Source organism: Vipera berus (genome assembly GCF_964194415.1).
Source record: "Vipera berus genome assembly, chromosome: 2".
In the NCBI taxonomy this organism is placed as follows: Eukaryota; Metazoa; Chordata; class Lepidosauria; order Squamata; family Viperidae; genus Vipera; species Vipera berus.
In genome coordinates, this window is record NC_138203.1 from 58,751,683 (window position 1) to 58,763,709 (window position 12,027).

At 36.2% G+C, this 12,027-nt stretch overlaps 1 protein-coding gene across 3 annotated transcripts in view; it reads left to right on the forward strand.

The window, feature by feature from the left end:
- CDC42SE2 (CDC42 small effector 2) overlaps window positions 1–12,027 on the forward strand; it is a 68,310-nt gene that overhangs the window by 28,265 nt on the left and 28,018 nt on the right. The window contains exon 1 of one of the 3 annotated variants that reach the window (XM_081317855.1): window positions 9,946–10,017. The exons of the other annotated variants lie outside the window; for them this stretch is intronic. The gene's annotated coding sequence lies outside the window, so the exon portion shown is untranslated. Of the gene's footprint in view, window positions 1–9,945; window positions 10,018–12,027 lie in introns of those variants that run through there. 3 annotated transcript variants of the gene reach the window in all.

The window sequence follows — 12,027 nt, forward strand, 5'->3', positions numbered from 1 at the left end:
ATGGAGTCACTGAAGCAGTAGGTGTGAGCCTAAATGGACTCCAGAAGATGGTAGAGGACAGGAAGGCCTGGAGGAATGTTGTCCATGGGGTCGTGATGGGTCGGACACAATTTTGCAACTAACAACAACAATCATTCTCATTTTACATCTAAAGCATTTGTTCATTTTCAAAACTGTGGCACATCTTCAAATGTGGCACACTGGTGAATTTCCATTTTTCTTTTTAGTTTCCCTAGTCTTATAACACGAAAAATACTGGGTGAGAGGTCAGCCCTCCCACTGGTTACCCAGTTAAAGGGGAGGTGGTATATGCTTCCCCCCAAAAAAATCTGAGCATCCCAACAGTATCAAATTCTCATCCTTAGTTTGTGTTAGTTTTCTTCTGGGCCAATTTAAAATTTAATTTAATTTTGGCCAAATTAAGATTAAAAAAAACCACTAGTTCCTAAGTCTGAGGTACAAACACTGGCTGTTCATTGTTAAAAGAAGGCACAAAGAGAAAATACTGTCTTAGCATCTAATAAAAGAAAAGAAATCAGGACGTAGCTGGAAGGTGAAATGAAGCAGAATTTCTTTTCAATGGGAACTTCTAATGTTCAATTGCAAAGTTATATTTGTAGCAATTTTTTGTACATTAGCAGAGCTGGAATTTAATCAGATTTGCTGCTCTGAGGAGGAAACCGCATGCGATTTCCACTTACCAATGATACCATTTGACTGTGAAGAAAAGCTTAAGTTCTATTTTAGACTAATTTTACAAATGCTAAGACACCATCATACACAGAATGAAGATAGGCCTCCATATCCCTAAAATAATGAAATAAAATTCATTGTGTACACATCTTTAAGATTTTCTTTGTCCAGAAAAGGGGCTTGGTCCAAATTCCTAGATATCTGTACATCTGTTTAACATGAAGGTAAATATGCACTAATCAGAATGTGTAGCACAGAACTATAACCATTTAAATTCCTTATCGGTTACAGCTTGGATATAATGTGCATTGGATATAGGATGAATTTAAAGAACCCTGAATTCAAACATCTGTTAGATTTTATCACAAGACAACTCATGCAATATCATTCCCAAGGTGATAACAAAATTTAAACACAAAAACTCTTAAGAGAAAATATTTAAGGAAAATACTGAATTAGAGATGCAATAAATGCAAATATATTTGTGGAGAATGGAATGGTCATTTATTAAAAGTGTGCTTTATAGATTAATTGATTTTTTTGCTGTTAGAGGCCCATTAGAGTGCTAATAAGATACAACCATCTGTAACAACATAATCTGCAGGGATGTTCACAGCCATCTGTACTTGTGCTTTAACAGGACTGTTGGATCTACCAGTCAATCATTAGTTATTTATAAATCCAATAGATTACCTGTAGATGTGGGTATCAGTATATATTAAAATTTAAAAATATGAGTGATAAATTATTGTAAAAATATTTAGATTTTAACCCATCTATAATTTGGTGAATTGTTAAAAAACAAAGCAGAACTATGATAAGAAATTGGATCAGTTAGAGATTTAGACACATGTTAATTGCTTTTAGTAGAAATAAATTCCCTTATCTTTCTTTCCCTATGAACCTTAGTGTAGGAAGAGAGACTCCCAAATTCAAACTGGAAACATTTTTTGCTACCATTAGTGGAAATCTTAGAAATGACACTTAAGTTATACCTTCCTGTAACAAAAAGCATAACTCCTGTGGTGAAGTGGGATTCAATCAGGCTTGTACATTTGTGATTTGCATAATAAACAATTTCTCGGATATATTCTGAGCTTAATGGACTGCCTTATATTTTTCAATAACCTCTTAAGCATTTGTTTCAACTAAAGTTTAGTTTTGTTAACAGTTTAAACAACCCTGGAACCTAAGAATGTTTGTCAGTTTTGATATTATTGAATAGAGATAAGGATAAACCAAGCTTCAAGAACTTTACAACCATAAGGGTTTTGGAAAGGCTAAAATAAGACTTCCTAATTTCTGATCAAAGACAAATATCTAAGAAGATTCTCCATAGTTATTCTTGTGCTATCCAAATTAGAATTTACATGGCATTTAACTTAACATTAATTTGGACATTCTTTAATCTGGTAGGCATTAACTTGTGGTATGTGTGTTTTAATTTATTATTTTAGTGTTTTTAAAATAGTGACAAAAAAGAAATGGAAAAACTCTTCCAAAGATAAAGATACATACATTGTAATAGATACTAATTTGTGTGTGCTTTAAGTTTTGAAGATTTCAGAATTTTAGCATTAATGTTAGAAGAAAACACCCATAATGTCCCATAGAAGCCTTTTTTTCTCAAAAGGCAATGGACTTTGTTTTTTTCCTTGAAGACATTTGGCTTCTCATTCAAAAACTTCTTCAAGAAAAGTTGCCTTTAAAAAAAAAAGCATCTTTGGGACAACCATGACCTGGATGACTGAGAAAATCCATAGAAAAAACACCCATAAATATTTTAATAGTTAAAAGAGAGTTCAGGCTGGACTATAAGGATAATTTACTCACATTTTAAGTAGTCTTCCCAAGTTATGATTAAGATAACTCAAATAGTGTTTTAAAAATCCTGCCACATACTAATATTCTTGCTTTGAACCAATTATTGAAACAAGTTACAGTATTATTGATAATTTTAAGTTGTTAAGATTGTATTTTCCAATCAGCTGTGTCAGTGAAGGAAAATGTATATATTTCTATTTCATTGGTCCTAATATTTCTTATTTTTCCTCCAAATTATATACTTTCTACTCTTTATTTCTCTTGAAAAATGGTCCTTTCCCTTTGTATTGTACACTTACCACTGCTACAAGTAAAAATTAACTGGTACTATAAGTGGTTAATGAGGGATGCGGTGGCTCAGTGGGTTAGGACGCTGAGCTTGTCGATCAGAAGGTCGGCAGTTTGGCGGGTCGAATCCCGAGTGCCGCGTAACAGAGTGAGCGCCTGTTACTCGTCCCAGCTTCTGCCCACCTAGCAGTTCGAAAGCACGTAAAAATGCAAGTAGAAAAATAGGGACCACTACGGTGGGAAGGTAACAGCGTTCCGTGCGCCTTTGGCGTCTAGTCATGCCGGCCACATGACCACGGAGACGTCCTCGGACAAGCGCTGGCTCTTCGGCTATGAAACGGAGATGAGCACCGGCCCCTAGAGTCGGAAACGACTAGCACGCATGTGCGGGGGAACCTTTACCTTTACCTATAAGTGGTTAATATCTCTGATACAGTTATCTCTGTTAATTTATGGTTTTTTAACACAGTTTTTCAAAGGTACTCTTTGAAACCAATTAAACATTCTGTAAAAGTCCATTTTTGTCACTATAGCATAATTTCTCTATTGTTCTGCTTCAGGTTGTTTTTTAAAAAAAAACCCGTAATGTGTGAGTTTGCCTGGCAAATTGTTTTCAAGTATTTCTGCAAACTATTTCAAGTGCCATCTTATGGGTGAAAAACTTCATGCCATCATTATGTGTCTGGCTTTAAGAGTAGCATTATTGATAACTACATGTTCTTATTGTAACCTTTTAGAAATTATTTACCTATGCTTCAAAGTTGAGAACGTTAAGTTACTGGGTTCTGAATGAATGGACCTGAAGAGTACTTTGATTTCTGAGAACAACTCCTAGAAGATAGTATAACTTTGAAACAGGTTGGATTCTTTCCCTTCCATGGCTCTTCATATGTAAATAGGCATGATTGAGTGGCTGGAATTATTCAAGGGAGAGGGGGCCAGCAAGAGCTTCATTCTCTCCATGAGTGCTCTAAGAAAAGATAATGAAGCCCTTTGTACCCCCTTGAAAGATCTGTATTTCAGCTGGAACTGGCTGAGCAGCTGGCACCTTAGCAACAAGACCTAACAGAAAAGAATCAGAGCAGTCTTCCAAAGTGCTAGCCAGACGACACGGTCATAATTTGAGATGAGATAAGCAAGACCTCCGTTTTCTGAGGAGGATCGATTTGGGGATTTTTAAAATCTGTTTTAGACAAATGAAACCATTTCTGATGACAACTACTACCGGTAGCGCCTTTAAAAAGGTTTATCAATTTGCAAGACTGACATGGAGCTGGGGAGTTTGCAACAGCAGGAATTGGATTTATATTCGTATAAAAGTTGGAAAACCCTTGCTTGACTTCAAGCATTTTATTTTGCTTTTTGCTTTAAGATTTCCGCAGCATTTAGGGCCATAGTCATTTGAAGAAATTGACTTAAAATATTTCAGTGGTAACAAGATGTGTGTCCTCACCCATGTGATTTTCTGTTTGCATAAGCTCTGATTTAATCAGAATAATGGTGCTGATGTGAATACAATAGACTTCATTAATCACCCAGCTGTGTAGAGTGATTCAGCTAGCTCTACCACAGTCTTGCTGGGGAACTGGGGGGGGGGAGGAGAGAAGAGAGTGAATAAGAATACAGGTTTTTTTCCTAGCTAGGGTTACATATTTAGTAATGTATGTCAAAATTTTTGTGATCGATTAGCACACAGGTAGATTTCTGGGTGGTCGGTGGGAAGGGATTAATGTATATGAAATAGTATGTGATATGCCCCCCAAAATAACTCCTTATGCTGTCCTTTCTTCTAACGAGCAGGAAGTTGTGAATATAATAGCACGGATAACCAAACTCCATCATAGACCACATAAAGTAATCTATGGAGGGTTCTAGTCACATCCTGATGGTGGACTGGTCCTCTTCCCAGGACCAATTACTTTTGTCAGATGACTTTTGAAATTAGGCTGAAAATTGGGTACAAGCCTGGGTTCATAGGCTGTATGCTATCATGTAAATATATACTTAGACTTTGTAAAATAGTTCTTTGGAACTTAGATAAATGATCATTATTCTTTGGGTCATTTTTCACAGCATTTGCTCAGAATAACACAGTACTGATCAACAAGTGCCATTACTGTAATATTCACATTCTTTGTCTTGATGGTAAAAATTTCTTATGCAGAATAGCTTCACGCTGTGAATATTGGTATAGGAGTTCTTTCCAAGACTTTTGGGACTAGAAAAATTGGGAGGCATTTCCATAAATTTGGGGGTATTGGAGCAACATGTGAAATTTATTTGGCTTGTGTGATTTATTCATGTTTCATCTTCAGACACAGAGCAGCTTGTACAAATCCTTACTGTAAATTGTACACTGCCTTACTTACACTTAAATCTTCTTTGACTATTATTAAAACATTTCATTTTAATGAGGCTGACACCCTCCCCCTCCCAAATATAATTAGAACATTAGTCTTAAGCCATTACTTTAGGTCAGGTTCTAAGATTTGGGAATTCAGAGCAATTTTGGATTAGATTTATTTAGCTGCTAGTATCTTTAGTGAAATCATTACTAGTATTTCTGATAGATGAATTTTACTGAATATGGCAGCTTCTTTTGTACATTTCTGTACTGCAGCCCCAAACTGGAATAACTTTCATTAAAAAAATGGGCTGTAGATTCATAGTTAATGTATTCTATATAACACTGTAGGAAAAAAATGTATCACTTTCAGGAATTCGTGAGTGGCATGATGGATGTTTAATGATATATTTAGTTCTTGACAGAAGTTCAGTAGTTCAGAATCAGTGTGGTAAAAGGGGGAAAAACCCTGAGACAATTACTCCAAAGGGTGGAGATGAGGGCTGTAATTTTAGAGTATTCTAGTTTATTTCAAATGGATAGTGTAAAAGAATTATTTGTTGAAAAATTAATATTAAAGAATATAAAGGATAGTCTCTAAATGTTGCCTGTTGTATATGTAATAGTCATTTGGTGTGATCTCTTTTACCTTCTCAAAATAAGTAATGAATACCATTAACTTCATGAAGTCAGAACCTGCTTGTAATTACAGAGTTTAAATGACAGATTTCTGTAAGTCAATAAGATACTTTTGTCGGCTGCTTCTTTCTCTTATAATAAGGCTACTTTTAATTATTGTGCAGTTTCTCCTATAATACTGTAAATCTACCTACAATTAGTCTTCAGCATACAGAAAGTCTGCACTATAGCACTGTGCCTATCATTATTTGAAACCATGCAGTATTTACTCACAGAAATGACTAAAAACAGACTTGCTCAGCAAACAGCATAATCTCTTGCTGATGAGGTTGCACCCATTACTGAGCTCTAGGTAGGAAACTACTGTACCTGTGTACCTATGGGAAAAGGAGGGAAAGTTTGTTGCATGGCCAGTCTATTTGCATTTTCCTTTATGTAGCCCAGAAATAGGAAGGGGCATGGCAGGCAAACAGGATAAGATGCATCACATTTGCACTGATAGAAAGACCAAAAAAACACCACCCTTGTTTTCCAAGATAATCAGGAACCAATATTTTTTGGATTCCTGTAATGCTGTAAGAGAGTAACAAATACCTCCAGCAGCAAAAATTGAGCTTTCCCTGTGTATGGACTGTATTATTTTGAATAAAGTAATACTTAATATGCAATAGAAAATGAACTTCTACTCTCTTGTGCTAAATTAGCACTAAAAGGTCAACATGCGTGCTAGTCGTTTCCGACTCTAGGGGCCGGTGCTTATCTCCGTTTCAAAGCCGAAGAGCCAGCGCTTGTCCGACGACGTCTCCGTGGTCATGTGGCTGGCATGACTAAACGCCAAAGGCGCACGGAATGCTGTTACCTTCCCACCGTAGTGGTCCCTATTTTTCTACTTGCATTTTTACGTGCTTTCGAACTGCTAGGTTGGCAGAAGCTGGGACGAGTAACAGGCGCTCACTCTGTTACGCGGCATTCGGGATTCGACCCGCTAAACTGCCGACCTTCTGATCGACAAGCTCAGCGTCCTAACCCACTGAGCCACCGTGTCCCTTACCTGAAGTTAAGTGTATGTCAATACATTAAATTGGAAGTAATATTTTCTTCAGTTGTTCATTTTAGTTCTATTATTACAAATAGGCTAAAAATAGTTTTTATTCCAGAGATGTAACCATATTAAATACTACTGTATAGTGCAACATTGAAGTGCATTATTAGGGGCAGTGCAATGGTGAATAGAATGTGAAGGATGTATGTATATAATGTATGCTTTTACTTGTGGTTCTTACTTGTATGTAGTGTGCACTGTGGACAGCACTTAATTTCATTGTGAGATAACCCAATGACAATAAAGATATTCTTCTATAACTTTGTCCCTTTAATTGAATATACTCTCTTCTTACCCCAATGTTAATTTCATTTACGCAGATATTTTGTAAGAATATTTGCTAAATTAGAATATTTTGTGGGAATATTTGCTATCTCCAATGTTTTGTGTACAATCAACATAATCTTACTTTCAGTGACTCAGTAGTGAGTGTTCTAATTACACTATCTTCTAAGATCTGAACCTTGGATGTACTGAACTGCAAGTCCCAGCTTAGATGTGAATAGTGAAGGATTGGGTGTTTTAGTTTGATAGTAACATCTGAGGATCATAGATTTCTGACCCACGCTTTTTCATGCTTTATTGGTAACACCTCTTATGTTTCATATTTTTTTCCAATCCAAATAAAGAAGTAAAGGGAAATATTTTAAGAAGATAATATGGTACAATAGTTGGGGGTTAAAAATCCAACTCAGAAATGAATGCTTTGATCTTCAAAGCATTCATCTAATTTGAAATGTTTATGTGTTAAACATTTTACTTTAATTACTGGATCGGTATCGTAAACTGTATTCTGGCCCAAATACTTTGCATCACTCTATAACAAAGATAAAGTAGGGAGGGGAAACCCTTTTTTAAATTTTCTGCATATCACAAAATCTCTTTATAATCAGGCTGAAAGTTGAAAATGTTCACAAAGCAACAGAAATCCAAAAATAACCACATGCCTTACAAGGCCTTAAATAGTCATAGGCTTGTTAACTGTAAAGGAAATTGCGTGGGAGTAACTGAGCATGATGTGTTTTCTGAAGGAGAGATAGCTTTAATTTGTAACTTTAAAATATATTAATGCTAAATGACTTTAATGGGAAATATTGCATTTATTATGCATAAGGAGGAGATGCACTTATCTAGTAATAATGAAAAAACAGTGATTCAACCTTGCTTTATACTCTAGTGGTACAAAGATCTATTTATAGGTAGCTTTATGCGATATAGCAGCTCAAGAATGCTGCATTTTATAGTGGTTTATTAAGCAGCATGTTTATACCACAGAACAAAAAACTTGCTGTCTGTTGCCTTATTATGCATCAGTTATGCCAAGTATTTAATGGATATCAAATTTTACAAATTATGTCATCCTAATAGGGAGCAGGAGTGGAAATAAGGGTTTGTTTACGTGAGGGCAATTCATCTATGATAGTTAAAATAAATTGCATGACCCATTAACACTAATTCCATCTGACTCCAGGGGGAGAGATACTGCTTGATATTACAATGGAAAAACGTAATTTTATTATGTGCCAGAACTTCAACAAAACTAAGTAAGTTATCAGTAGCTGTTCTTACTAGCATCTTGCCGTCCTCATATAATGCTGGTTTTACATCACTTCAATGCAGCTGTTATATAGATTTCCTATATGTAGAGCAGATGGGTTAAAAAATTACCAAGACATTAAGATGGTATTAGGATTTCTTAAAATATTCATCATTTTTTTTATTTTTTATTTTTATTTTAATTCCATTTATATCCCGCCCTTCTCCGAAGACTCAGGGCGGCTTTACAAGCTTAGCAGTAGCCTTCATTCTATGTATATGCCTGCTTATTAGGGCTTTCACACACACCCCAAGCAGCATTACTACAAAGTCAGCTTAATTGCCCCCAACAATCTGGGTCCTCATTTTACCTACCTCAGAAGGATGGAAGGCTGAGTCAACCTTGAGCCTGGTGGGATGCGAACCTGCACTTAATTGCAGGCAGCTGGTGTTACTTAAGGAGGCATTAGCCCACTGCTCCACCAAGGCTCTGGTATTTTCAGATACCTCCTCTATAAACTTTTTCTAAGAAATACAAGAATTTAAAACATGTTGATATTCACACACTCAGTTTCCCACTCTTATCTTTTGTATATGTGGACTGCAGGATATTTCCAAGCTCTCGCATGATAACAAAAGACAATGTGTGCATTTACATGTAATCAATTTCATTATGATACTTGTTAAAGCAACTACCTAAATAGGAGAGGAAATGGCAGAATTGTAGTAAGGTTACCTGTTAGTATGTTTTATGGATTTACAAAGAGCTTTTTCATGCAGAATCAAAACTTTTTAGGGAGGACTTGTTTGCTTCAGATTTTTTTTTTAGCATTGCAACATGTGTTGACAGCACTGCAAAGAAAAGAAAACAAGTGTAGATACTGATGTCATCTCAAGAGACCATTAAGTCCTGATATAAGAATACCCCTCCAAATACAAGAACCTGCACGCCATATTTTTCTATGAGGAGTTACTGAAAGAGAAATGTGTGTACCAAATGAACCATTTGAATTAAAGATTTCAAATGATTAAGGCTTCCTTAACTCAGGAATTCCCTAGCTTCTTTGAGCTACAGTCTCTAGTCTTAGAGTTTCTGATAATGCTAAAAATACCATATTTCAAGACAATTAAGTTGTAGAGAGACTGCCACTTTTATTATTTTTTTTAAATAGTAGATGTTTCCAATTATCCCCTAGCCCTCATTTAGTGACTGCTTTATTTAACAATCATTCACAGTTACGACAGTGATGAAAAAGTACCTTTGCAACCAATTCTCACATTTATGACCTTCTCAGGTCTGTGAAGCAAAGGAAAGCTGAGGTAAAATCATAAGCCTAGTCACGGTTTCATTTAGGCATTGCTTCACTTAAGCAAGTTTTTTGTCTCAATTGTGGTCACTAAATGGCTGTTCTTGTTATAGGTACTCCTCGGTAATTGGGACTGGAATTTCTTTCTCTAAGCAATGTGATTGTAAAGAGCAATATCACATGACTGCGTTGCTTAGCAATGCAATCCCAGCACTCCCCTTCGGCTGTGATTACTGAGGATTGCAGTTTGTTAAGCGAGACCTAGGTGGCTTGCAAGCAGACGGGTAAGAGACCAGATGGCAGATGGGTAAGAGACCAGGAAGGGAAGTGGCCAGCAGGCACAATAGGCCTAAGAGTAGCTGCTCCTGGGTGGGGAAGGATGTGTTCGTAGCCCGTGAGGAACAAGTGCAGTGGGGCCGGGGGGGGTGTTGCTTCCAAATGGGGGAGAGTACAAGCAACTTAGTGGAGTGACTTGCAACCTTCCCTCTGCTTTCCCCATTGACTTTGCTTATAGGAAACTGGCAGGGAAGGTCACAGAAGGTAGGATGCTGAAATCATAGGTGCAAGTCACAGAATCACAGGGCTGGAAGGAAAGGAACCTTGGAGGTCTTCTAGTCCAACCATTTGTCCAAGGCAGGAGTCCTTATACCATTCCAGACAAATTGTTATCCAGTCTTCTCTTGAAAACCTCCAGTGATGGAGCACCCACAATTCTGGAGGGCAAGCTGTTCTGATCATTCTCACTGTCAAGAAATTCCTGTCAGAAAACTTGGCAGAACAAGGTTCAATATTCTTCCCATCATTCTCAGGAATTTTCTGCATTCACCCTTCCATAGTGTGTCCAAAGTATATGTATCTGTAATGACAACAACACACAAATAAAAGATAAAAGTTGTAATATGGCTTTGTTTTTGTTTTAGCATAATGTGTAATCTACCTACTATAGATTAGCATGTGTGAATCTGGCCAGTACAATTACAACAAACCAAACATCTTGGTTTAATTTTATAACTGAAGTACGATACTTCTAAATTTCTTTCATTGTGAAATTATGTTCCTCTATTGCCTTCATTGTTATGGGAAACTAAACTAAATAATAATATGAGACATTTGTCTTTGGTTTTCCTTACCAAAGAAGAGTTTTGTTTGTGAACCAAATCATGTCTGCATCATATATTTTGTTTTTCACATACCAGAAAAATATTAGGATGGGAGAATGGAATAGTGCCCATCAGTGTGAATAGGTTTATCTGGATACCTGTCAAATGGAATGTTAGATATCATTTCTCATTTCAGAAGTAGATGCTGCAAACCACCACCTACCTTGATTATGTTATCACTGCAATATATTACATTTTGACATACAGCCTCTGTATCACCATAGCTTGGAGGAAAGAAAAGGAAGAAGATAACTTTGACATAGGTATCCCTTAGGTTTGAAAATTCTCTCTGTGTGTATGTATATATAAATAATATATATTCTGTGTGTGTGTGTGTGTGTACATACACATAGAGAATATACGGTATATATATATATACACAGAGAATAACATTCACAGTGTATATAGAAGGATTTGTTTTGATTGCATAATCCATATTTTTTCTACAAAACAGTACTGAGCATTTAACGATTTTCATTTCTATAATTTTAGGCTGCTAACCCACAACAACTTTGGGCAGCTTATACTTAAATTAAAAACATGGAAATGACAAAAAGAAATAATGAATGGCCCAAAACAACATACAGTGTAAGCAACCCACATACACACAATACACAACCCACATACACAACCCAAAGCCTTCATCCAAAAGGGACTCATTATTCACCTTGCCCCAAAACCTAGGAGAATAACCAAGTCTTTATTAGCTTTCTGCATATCTTCAGGGTGAGTGTAAACTTTCCTAATTTAAACCGCAAAAGATTGTAAATTGGCCACACACAACAGTTTTAAGGGACTTAATCATGCATTCTGATACCATGTATCTTTCTATAATATATTTTGACCATAGCATAAAATAATATGGGAGAATATGCCAAACAGCTAAATAAAAGCAGTGGAATGCCTCATTAATTCTTCAAAAAAATCTAGGTTAGAGTTTAACTACCCGTTCAGTCTGACAAATGTATGGATGGAAACTTGTGTGTTTCAATTTTTCCACTATAGGAGCTTAAAACCTTTTAAGGTAGCAGTTCAAAAATAGTCTATATTTTGAAAACTCCCTTTCTTTCAACAGTAGGGTACAGTAGTCAATTTATGTTCGTCTGACAGCATGTCAGCTTGAACACAACTAGG